The following is a 12,875-nucleotide window of genomic DNA, read 5'->3' as shown; positions in this document are numbered from 1 at the left end:
ACTTCTGAAGATTCCGTTTTCCCTCACAGGTCCTAGTATTCTCCTCAGTACTTTCCTTTCGAATGTGTCGAGTTTGTTTTTGGATGTTTCTTTCAGGACCCAGGCTTCACTGCCATAGCATGTTATTGGTCGAATTAAAGTGTTGTAGATTCTCATCTTTGTATTTCGGTGGACACTTTTAGACCTAAATATATGGGAGAGGGCAAAATAAGCTCTGTTTGCCTGCGTTATTCTCTTCCGTATTTCTCCATCTTCTGATCCGCCGGCATATATTTCTACTCCCAGGTATGTAAACTTTTAAACCGTTTCAATGTCATCTTCATGTACAATGTTTTGTGGGACTATATTTCTTCTCATCTGAGTCATTATTTTTGTTTTTTTTTTCTGTGTTAATTTCCAGACCTAGCATTTTTGTTTTTAACTCTGCGTATGTTTCCTGTGCTCCTGTTGATGTTCTACTCATAATATTAATATCATCGACATAAGCGGCCAGTTAAACCGTTCGGTTGGTCAGTAGGTTTCCTCGTCCAGTTTGCATTTGCCTAACCGCATACTCCAGTGCCAAGTTAAACAATGTTGGGGCTAGCCCATTTGTATTCGCGCACATGCCTGAGTTTCATCTATTGTGGCTTTAATGAGTCTTATGAGCTTGTGTGGTATTAGCCAATATATAGTATAGTTTGTTCCTTTTGACTTATGCCTGTTTGAAGTCTACAAACACGTTGTGAACATCAATATCGTGTTCCCATGATTTGCTCAAGATCTGTTTGACTGTAAATATTTGATCCAGTATGATCTTCCCCGTCGAAAGCCCGTCTGATACTCTCCAATAATATTTTCTGCTAGTGGTCGGAGCCGCTGGTTTATAATATACGTGAGGACTTTATATGCTGTACATAGTAGAGAGATTCCACGGTAGTTTTTGCACTGGAGTTTGTCTCCTTTTTTATAGATCGGGGATACTATACTTTTCTTTCAGTCGTTGGGTATTTTCTCTTCTTGCCATATGTCTTTGATGAGCGCGTTGATGTGACTTGCTAGGTGGTCGCCACCTACCTTATACAGTTCTGCTGGTATTTCGTCAACTCCCGGAGCTTTATTGTTTTTCTGGGCCTTAATAGCTTGCTTACTCTAACTACATCATCAATAATTCCTCAAGGAAGATCACTCGACTGCAGTGTGGTACGCTTCTTAACTTAGCTTGAGGAAAATCAGCAAATGTAGAAAATGGAATTAGTGGTTTTAGAACCTGTGATACATAGACACCATACAATACATAGACTCCAAGCCTCAAGACGCATCTCTTCTTTCCCAAAATGATATGACTGGTATAGCTGTTGCAGATCCTAGTAGCTAAATAAACGATATCAATTCTGGAAACTCAAGAAGCTATGAAGATATTTCTGTGACTGGATCTTCTAGTCTAAACAATACGATAATGAACCTATATAGGTATATTTAAAAATGGAACTCACTCGATGTTATTGGACAAAATACGTTCAGTGCCTTGTGTCAATAAAGTTCAGGCTCTGAAAAGAAAATCTTAAACTATAGCAACAGTTTTAAACTCTCCGAAAAATATAATTGCCCTTAAAAAGAAAAAAAACATGAAAAATAAACAAGCATAAATACAACATAAATAAAACAAGAAAAGAAAATAGAGAGAGAAGAAAAGAAATAAGAAAGAGAAAAAAAAAAGAAAAAAAAAACTGCGGTCACTCAGATGAGTACCTACCGATCTTTATATTATTGTTGTATATATCTTTTGTTATCCTTGGCTATCGGTGGTCCATTAGGTATGTTGTATCTACTACATATATTTAGTAATAGTTTAACATTTTTGTTATTAAGTCGATAAATATCAACATTATAGGTGCATTCTCTATATTATCATTTGTAGATTAATATCGTTGTAAATAGAAAGCTTAAAATGCATTAATGATGAAACCTTAGACATTATCGTAGACTTGTTTAACACAGTGTAAAAAACAGGAAACATACCAAAACAATGGTTACTCTCACTCTCCACTTTTTGTGATATCCCTAAAAATACATGCATTAATTACAGAACAATTTCATTAATAAGTCACATTCTCAAATTATTCTTGAAAATAATACTTGGTTATATAAATAAAAAACTGGAAGAAGGAATAGATGATAGTCAGTTTGGGTTCAGAAACGGACTAGGAACCAGAGAGGCGTTATTTGCTTTTAATGAGTTAGTTCAAAGATGCATGGATATGAATATGGATGTGCATGTTTGTTACGTTGATTTTGAGAAAGCATTTGACAAAGTAAGACATGACAAATTAGTCCAAATTCTAAAGACAAAAATCATAGACAAAGTGGACGAATAATAACAAACCTTTACTGGAATCAAAGAGCACAAATTGTAATAGATAACGAACCCAGTCCAGAAATTGAACTCAGGAGAGGAGTTAGGCAGGGATGTATTATGTCTCCATTACTCTTTAATGTATATAGTGAAGCCATTTTTGAAGAAGCATTACTATCTCAAAGTGAAGGAATAATAATGAACGGAAGATTTATTAACAATATAAGATATGCAGATGACACCGGGATTATGGCAAGCTCTGCTGAACAACTCCAATTACTACTAAACAAAACAAACAGTTTCTGTGAAGAATACGGACTAAAAATGAACATAAAAAAGACCAAATACATGATAATAACTAAGAAAACAAACATACAAATAAGCATACATTTGGGAAATGTATTAATAGAAAGGGTTGATAAATACCTAGGAACCTGGAATTCAGAGAAAAATGATCAAACAACAGAAATAAGGACCAGGATAGAAATATCAAGAAATGCGTTTGTAAAAATAATTCTCTGCAACAAGGATTATAACTGAGAGTAGAACAAAAGTAGAACAAAGAGCTTTGAGATGCTACGTGTTTTCGATACTGCAATATAACTTGAAAGCTGGACATTGAAGCAAGAACACATAAATAAACTACAGTCATTTGAAATGTGGTGTTACAGAAAGATGCTTAGAATCGCATGGACACAGAAGAAAATAAATATGGAAGTATTTAGCGAGAAATGGGCAAAGAATGCGAAATAATAAACATAATAAAAATAAGAAAGTTACAATATCTGGGACACGTAATGAAGGGACAGCGATTTGAAACGCTAAGACTGATAATACAGGGAAAGATAAGAGGCGGAAGGAGTATAGGAAGAAGGAGAGTGTCATAGTTGAAGAATTTAAGGGACTGGTTTGAATGCAGTTCTATATAACTCTTCAGAGCAGCGGTAGATAGAGTAAAGATAGTGATGATGATATCCAACCTCCGATTAGGAGACGGCAATTAAAGAAGAAGAATCGTTGTAAAACTAAACAACTATGTATATCTAATATTTAATGGTTTCTTTAATTTCTGTTTGTATTACAGTACTTTCCTTATCTGTTTACTAACTGTGTCTAATTGTGTCAACACTCTCAACCGGATACACCCAATTTTGCGGTTTTCCACCATTTCGAGATAAAACTTTATTTTAAATTTAGACCTTTTTCTGTGTAAACGTTATTTTGCATACCATCAACTTCTGTAATGAACCGTGTTGAAGCGCCTCTGTCAACCACACAAGTGGTAGCGCGCTAAGCTGGCCGTTTTCGTTGCATTTTCACCTGTTGTTCGTCTCGTCGAGTATGCACACACAGCACACATCGACATATCCATTGTGCAGGTGCGTCATCCATTCTCCACCTGCATTTTTCAGTTTCTCGTTTCTCGTTTAGTCCAACCGTCGCGAACGATAAAACTTACTTCTTGCTTTCGTTTAGATTGATACCCTTTAGGAAAGGGGGTTTGAGGTACTAATTATAGCTTTCAACTCCTTGAATAAACTTCAGGACAACGATTATTATAAAATTTTGTTATATTTTTAATACCTGTACAACTGTACATAGGTACATTGTTTAAAAATTTAATAAAACATTTATAGATTATTTGACGGTTTTTGCTGTGAATTTTAAAGAACCGTTTGGATTGACATAAAATTTGGCATACGCATAGCCAACATGTCAAAGAAAAAAAGTGATATTGTGCCGATGTGTGCTTTTGCCCTGGGGGTCGCCATGTCTCCAGACATGAACCCTCTGTTGATTCAACGTACATGGAATGTGCTCTCCAGAGCTGTTCATGCCCGAAGAAAGCCTCCTAGAACCCATTATGAACTTACAATTGCCTATAGAGAAGAGTAGGAGACTCTGTCGCAGGAAATTATTGATCGACTTGGTAGCATTATTAGAGCTCTGTAGAAATACACAACATTAAAATTGTAAAATACATTTTAATTAGAAATAATTTTTTTGGATTTTAATTTTTTATTTATTAAAAAAACAGTAAGTCTCTTAAAACAAAAAATATCTGTCAACTTTATGATATTTTTTTTATAAATGACCTACCTACCTATAACAGCAGTTTTTGAAAATAGTTAATGGAATACCGAAAATTTTGGGTGATAACTTTGAAACTATGTGTAAGAGTGTAGAGTAAGGAAAGGTATGTTGGTGTGGTGATAAAAATGAAAAATACTAATAATATAGGAATTTGACAACTAAGCAAGAAATAAGTTTTGCTTTATTATGTAGCTTATTTTTAGAAGTAAATGTTTAGAATATAATACAGACTTTTCAAAACAAAGTATTAAGGGGCATAGTTAATGCACCCTGGTACATCCGTAATGACGACCTCCACAAGGATCTACGAATGGAGCCCGTCGACAAAGAAATCAGAAAACACGCAGAAAGTCATGAAAAAAGACTTCTTCTCCACGAAAATATTGAGGCCATCCAGCTCCTGGACAACTCAAACCAGAAAAGAAGACTGAAGAGGACCAAACCTCACGAGTTGGTGTAGTGCGACAAAGCTAATAGCGGAGCATTACGCGACTAGTGTGCAAGCAACGTTTTGGTGCAGTGCGTGATAAAGTGAAAAGCAGCGCTTTGTGTGATAGTGCGCAAGCAAAAAGTGCCCCAGTAATAATAAAGACAACTAAGAAGACATCAAAGGGTGACTCTTAGATATTAAGTAGTTAGTAAGATAGGATAGATAAAAAGTTACTCATTGGTCAAAGACCAGATTGTAGCAAGAGTTGTTTAGAAGAGTTAATTTAACAAAAAATTAATATTAATGATAGTAAATGTCAAATTGAAATACAAACTTATGTTAGGTTAAGTTGGTGATACGGTAAGGTATATTGGTGATAGTGGTTAGAAAATTTGTTGAAACAACCGCAATTTAAGGAATATAACTTACCATGGCTAAATCACAAATTCAATGCAGCTTTTTATTGATAATTAGTTTATTGAATGGTTTTATAAAGAAAACAGCATTTATTCCAATAAACATGTAACCGTCTCTCACATTCAATAAGAAATGGCTGTATTGTCGACTGTCGCACAACGCAACGGTCAAAACAGTCTGTTTACTAAAAGCGGGTGCGCGCATTGCGAAATCGTAGTATATGTTTGTCCTGCTTACACTCATAACAACTTTACTAGCGCTGTGTCATAAATGTGCTTGCATAGTAGACCAGTAAGGATCTGTGAAAAAACGTCTATTTTTGGATGTGAAAGGTGGCATTCGGATTTTTGCAGATTAAGTTAGGTGACACCTTCAGTAATAATAATTGACTTATGCTCCTTCTCAAATATGCTCGGAACATTAATAAAAAAATTAAAATATTTAAAAATTTCGAAAAACGTCTATTTTTTTCTGATTTCTTTGCTTATAACTTTAAAATGATCCGTTTTGGAACAAAGTCGTAGAAAAATAAAATAAAGATAATTGAATTTTGTATGATATGCGACTGGTCAAAAATGTCTTAACGTATTACCTTTCCTGCAATATAGCAATAAATACAAAATAAGGGGGCAAAATACGCCTGTTGTTATTCAATGTTTTTAACCACTTTGGTGGCACTTAAAACCTTAGTAATTCACTTACAACATTCTTTGTAATATGCTTAAACCGTGTACCAAATTTCATTAAAATCGACTTAATAGATTTTGCATAATAAATTTGCAATCTAAATGTTTTTAAAAAAGTTCAAATTTTTTAAAATCTTTCTGAACAAAAGGTAGACCATTTAGAAGTTGTCTAATTTTTTTACATATAAAAAGGTGCTCTACCTATCTAATACACTTTACAGAATTAAAATCGGATTATTTAAGGAGCCTCAGCAATGTTTTAAACTTATAAACAATTTTTTGGCTTATAAACAGATAGCTTTGTTTAATAATAAAAAAATTAATTTTTAGCAATCCAAATAATTAAAACCGGTATAATTTGACTTAAACTTTCAAATGCTGTCAGCAGAATTGCTATTTTATTTTTTAATCAAAAGTTATTCGCGTTCAAAAATTGCAATTTTTCGAATTTTTGAAAGTTCCACTGCGTTTATCTCGAATACTATGCATCCTACGAAAAAACTTGTGAGAACATTCTTCGCTTAGAATTACCCAAGAAATACAAAAAATGTTTTAATTTGCGAAAAATCGATGTTATGTAATTCCTCAAGTTCTTTGTTTATAACAATCTTATCGACATCCAGATCAACTGTTACCCAAAAAATCGTGTTCCACGGGTTAAAAAATACATAAAAATCTTGGGTAAGTCCATCTAAATAAAGGAGCCCGTAGCACCCCCTCCTGGCCACAGGACTAATTTGTTTATAAACCAAAAAATTGTCTATAACTTTAAAACATTGCTGAGGCTGCTTAAATAATCCGATTTCAATTTTGTAAAGTGCATTAGATAGGTGGAGTGCTTCTTTATATGTAAAAAAATTGACAAATCTTTGTATGTTCTAGTTTTTGTTGTGCAAGATTTTAAAAAATTTTAATTTTTTAAAACAAGTTTAGATTGCAAAATTATTATTCAAAATCTAGCATGTCAATTTTAATGAAATTTGGTGTACGGTTTTAGCATATTACAAAAATTTTCTAAGCGAATTAGGAAGGTTCCAAGTGTAACCTAAGTGATGGAAAATCGTTGAATAAAGACAGGCTTGTTTTGCCCTCTTATTTTATATTTATTGCTATTTTGCAGCAAGGGTGATAAATTAAGACATTTTTAACCAATCGCATCTGATAGAAAATTTAATTATCTTTGTTTTATTTCTATACAACTTTGTTCCAAAATGAATAGTTTTAAAGTTATAAGCAAAAAAAGTAGAAAAAAAACGAAATTTTTTGAAATTTTTAAATATTTTATTTTTTTTATTAATGTTCCGGGTAAATTTGAGAAGGAGCATAAATCAATTATTATTAACGAAGTTATCACCTAACTTTATCCGCAAAAATCTGAATGCCACCTCTCACATCCAACTAAAAACAGATCCTTACTGGTCTATAGGGAACTGTGAACTGTGTGGTAATCTGATTAAAAATTATCACCAAATTACTTGTATCACCAATATACCTTTCCTTACCCTTCTTCTTCTTTAAGTTCCATCTTCTATCGAAGGTTGGAAATCATCATGGCAATGCGGACCCTGTTGACTGCCGCTCTAAATAGCTCTGCACTACTGCATTCGAACCATTCCCGTAACTTCTTAAGCCAGGATGTTCTTTGTCTTCCCACATTTCGCTTTCCTCGGATTTTGCCTTGCATAATAAGTTGTAATAATGAGTATTTTTGCCCTCTCATCACATGTCCCAAGTACTCAAGTTTTCGTCTTTTGATAGTTAGTATTATTTCCGGTTGATTTCCTTATCCTACTTAGTTCCTATCATTTGTCAATCTAATACGCGTTATCAGCAAACCTGAATAAAATAATATTAAAACATATTGATACATTTTATTTCCTCATTCCGAGCAGCATATTTTTGTCCCGTTGGCTCAACAATTTTATAGAATTTATACGTAAACCGTCTATTTGTTACATACTGATTTTAGCGGGTTTTGTATAACATAATCCACATAGTTATCGAATAATAAGTCTAAATATTACGTAAGATTTTTCAACCTTCATTTTATACAACGTTATTGCATCGCACCGAACAATCCAGTCATCTAAGCAAGTTGCTCAAGAACTCAGCCTTTAGAATTCACTTTCACTTTATTTTTTTAATTTATTCATGTTATAATTTGCCAATATCACTTCGTGTAAGTATTGTTTGGGTGGAATTTAAGAGGGTTTTCTATTTTTATGCCAATTTACATTTATATTAAAAGCTGATACTTATAGAGGTCATGGATTGATTGATGTTTGTTTTGTCTTGGTAAAACTACCGATATTGGATCATTTCAACATTTTTTATTTACATTATACTAAGTATTTAGGAAGTTTCGTTAACATTTTATATCAATATTTTATTTGAAAAAATTAATGCATGTTATTTATTATAAAAGCGAAATGAAAACCACTATAATCTTATCGTGCTAATGAAGAAGAACAGGAGATAAAGAGAAGGCTTATGTTGGCAAATAAAGCCTATTTCGCGATGGGCCACATATCGTCGGTGATTCTGCAAAATCTCGTATGAGAATTTTTTCAGAATTTGGTTTTTTGCCCTGTCAGAGGTACACATGTTGGCGTAATGAAATTTTCAAGAAACCTAATAGGGAACTTGCATAAATTTTTAAATTCGAAAAAAATGTTATAAAACACAACAGAACATAATTTAAAACATGTATCAAAAATAAAAAATTTTTGTAGGTCTTTCGTTTGGCCCCCAAAGGCGATTAAAAATTCAAATTAAAACAGGTGGCCTAAAACGCGTCGTGACGTCATTCGTTTGTACATTTACATTTTTCCAACAAAGTAAACAGAATTTTAAATTAGACGTTATAAACGTCAGCAGAAAATACATTTATTTGACGTTATAAAGTGTTTTGATCGTTTGAACTATTCATAGAAAACTGTACTTTTACAAAATGGTTTTATTTTCCGTAGTAAACCTTCTTTCCTTTCCTTCAATAACTATATCAAACTCCAATGTCAACAAACTGTTATATATTATTACAATGACATACGATAAATGTTAATAGAATATAAATATTTTTCCTTTATTTCGCGACGAGGTATACCAAAATAGGTTGAGGCCAATAAACTAAAGAAGAAGAAGAAGAAGAATATACCTAATTATAACCATAAACGGAACCATATAGTTAAACTGAGTGACGTCACGGGCCGTTTGACCTATTTTAAGATACCGAAGACTTTAAATTTGTACTTCTAAGTTATTATGAGTTTTTGAAGCGTGAAATTTTGGAAATCTCATTTTTATACAAAACTGAACATTATTATGTAATAAAAAAAAATGTGCAAGTTCCCTATTACGATAACATACATAGTTACGAAATGACATTTTCATTACGTTGACATGTGTGTTTTTTTGGCGGAGTTTCTGACAGGGCAAAAAACTAAATTCTGGAAAAGAAAAATTCTCATACGAGGTTTTGCCGAATCACCGACGATATTCAAATCGCGAGACGTACACCGGAAAACAAAACTCCGGGTCTATAAAACAATAATCAGGCCGCTAGTAAGAGTTATGGTTGTGAAACATGGGTTGACACAGAAATCTGCCAATGCATTAGACTTTTTTGAAAGAAAAATATTACGTAGGATACTGTAACCTTCTTCTTCTTGTAGTGCCTCTCCGTTTCGGATGTTGGGGACCATCACTGGCAATCTGTACTTTGCATACTGCTGCTCTAAAAAAATTTGTGTTGAACCACTGCCGGGAAAAATTGGCTAGAAGTAGCCTACAACAAAAAACAATAGAAAGGAAAACTTGAAGAGGCTTATGTTCAGATGTGGACGTGAATGGCTAGACGAAGAAGAAGAAGTGTTGAACCACGTAGGTAGATTTTTCAGCCAGGAAATCCTTCGCCTTCCTGGTTCTCGCTTTCCTTCTACTTTTCCTTGCAAGATAAGTTGCAGCAGTCCACATCTTTCACTGTTCCTCATGATGTGACCGAGGTATTCGATTTTGGCTTTTTTATTGTGATTAACAGCTCTTTTTCTTTTTACATTCTCAGCAAAACATCCTGATTAGTAATGTGGTCGGTATAAGATATCTTCAGATATCTTCAAAAGCCTCAAATTTCTTGCAGGTGGCGTCTGTGAGAGTCCACGACTCAACTCCGTACAGCAGTATAGGAAAAATATAACATCGTAGTACCTAATCTGATCTTTATGTGTATCAACAAATCATGACACTTGAATAACTTAGCCATTTTTTGAAATGCAGATCTTGCTTTCTCTATCCTTCATTTGATTTCTATGGAATGGTCCCAATTTTCATGGACGTTCGTACCAAGGTAGGTGTATGTTTTTACTCTTTCCATCTTGTCATCCACTGCTTCTTGAAATATTTCCTCAGAGTAGATGTTAAACAGCAGTGGTGATCGTTTACATCCCTGACGGACCCCACGTTTGATATCGTCGGATTCTCCTGCCTCTACCGGATAGATGAAGTGAAAATAACAACTGGCGAATTAGGTAAAATAAAACAATATACTAACAATATAGCGAACCAACTCTAGCACAATACACTAAACTGCAGAGATTACGGTGGACAGAGCACATAATCCGCATGCATAAAAATAAAATCCCCAGAAAATTGCTAAATGCAAGAATGCAAGGAGAAAGACTTATTGGAAGACCAAAAATGAGATGGGAAGACGAAATAGATGAGGATGCCAAAAACCTCCTAAAACCTTTCTCTATCTGCTGCTGCACGAAATAATTCTTCTGATGTGGAACATTATCTAATATTACACAGCCATGAAAGTTTCTTTCGACCAATCCGCCTCTTTCCCTTCACTGTTCCTTGTATTATAAGACGAAGTAGATGGTAATTAGGTCCTTTAATTATATGGCTCTATAAAGTATTTATTCTGTTTTTCTCCTCTTTATGATGTTTATGAGCAGACGTTCTGAATTCATCAATTGAAGAGCATCTTCATTATATGTGTGCGAAATCCATGATATCTTTAGGATCCGTCGATGGCACCACAATTAGAATGCTTCTAATTTGTTTAGCATTGTGGTTTTCTTCTTCTTCCTCTTAACTCAGGCGAGACTCGTTAGTCTCTGGCACTTGGTCATGAGACCTTTGTACCAAACCCTGTTCTTCTCCTTAAACTTTAATAAGTCCTGTGGCTTAACGAAGGCCAACAGTTTTCTTATTGGTAATTTTAGGATCTCTTCTGGTTCAAACCTCATTTGACCAGTGAAGTCCTGCCTTACACCACCTAGCACACTGCAATGGCATAGTATGTGTATGGCAGTATCTTCTTCCACTTCGCACTTTCTGCACCATGGTTCATTCACCTTACCTAGCTTGTATAGGTGACAGGTGATTTCTTAAACGGCAATGTCCAGTCACCATTTCAGTGACCGTTTTGATCTCTCGTTTATTGAGGTTCATCAAACTGTTCGAAGGTTTTTTATCAATATTCTTGATTATTTTTTTAGTCTAGATTTGTCCTTGAGTGGTTCTCCATTTATTTTGATGATTCTTTATCAGACATTTCTGAACCTCGTTTTTCATAGCATCTTTAGTGATGCCACAGAAAGGTTCTGGGCCTTCAAAAGTTTCTCTCGAGCCTTATTTCGCTAAAATATCTGCTCGTTCGTTCCTATACACCCCTTCATGACCGGGCACTCATAATAAAGACGCTTTATTGTCTTTTGCCAGGTTATTGAGGAGATCTTTGCAGTTTCTCACCAGCTTTGATTTGGTGAGAGGGTTCTTTACAGCCAGAATAGCCAATTGGCTATCTGTGTAAATGTTGATTCACACCTTCTATATCTAAAAATGCAGCAAAGGCGACTTCTTTCTGATGCAGACACCTTTCGAGTTCCGACACTAGATTGTGCTTCACCTGATTTCCCTGCCTGATACGCCCATTGCCGTTGGTGCAGTGGATTTTCATTAATTGTTTTTCTTGATGTGTTTATTCAAGATGTTTTCCATGGTTTTTAACATGAATGAGGTTAGACTTCTAGACCTGTAGGATTTTGCTAAGGTGTAATCTGTTTTTCCTGGTTTGGGAATAAACGCCACCCTTGCCATTCTCCAAGCTTTGCTAATATATCCCAGAGCATGGCTAGCTCTAAATATTGTGATGAGGGGACCCATGATTATTTCCAGACCCTCCTGGAGAAGCCTAGGAAATATACTATCCATTCCCGCAGTTTTCAAAAGGTTCAAAAATTTCAATAGCCCATCTGACCTTGTGAGAACCAAAGATCTCGTCAGTCAGCCAGTCCCTTTTGGTTGGGCTATTGTTTGTTTGAACATTGTGGTTTTAACGTCCATGCCTCACAAACGTACGATATTGTAGCAAAACAATGAGTCACCAGCCGCAAGGCGTAAGCCGAGAAAAGTCTAGATCGAAGCACGCTATACGTGGAACCGATGCGCGGTTGTTGGAAGGTCACACGATAGTCGGAGAGCTGGCTTAGCCCGGAATGATCGAGAATAACGACTAGGATATATAAGGCATAATTTTTGTGAATAGAGTTAGTCTTAAGCTAAAGTGTATAAGATAAATTCGTCTGTAACTTATATAAATAAAGTCGTATATAAATTACGAACCGCTAGTTTTATTGTAATTAGAAGTAATTACACTAATCACGCTACAGTTGGTGTCGGTGTTCGGTTAACTTAGTGCGATATAAATAAGTGAATTACAGAGAGACTTTAAAAGACTTTTGAACTTTATTCGTCGGGAATAACCGGAGTGCGTTAATTGTTCGGTATTCGGAAAGACTTTAAAAGACTTTTGGACTTTATTCGTCGGGAATAGTTAAAGTGCGTTGATTGTTCGGTATTCGGAAAGACTGTTAAAAGACATTTTGGAAAGTACGTGTGTGCCGACCAA

Source organism: Diabrotica virgifera, chromosome 6 (genome assembly GCF_917563875.1).
Source record: "Diabrotica virgifera virgifera chromosome 6, PGI_DIABVI_V3a".
Lineage (NCBI taxonomy): Eukaryota > Metazoa > Arthropoda > Insecta > Coleoptera > Chrysomelidae > Diabrotica > Diabrotica virgifera.
The sequence above is the reverse complement of the archived record's forward strand: the minus strand, read 5'-3'. Positions refer to the sequence as shown.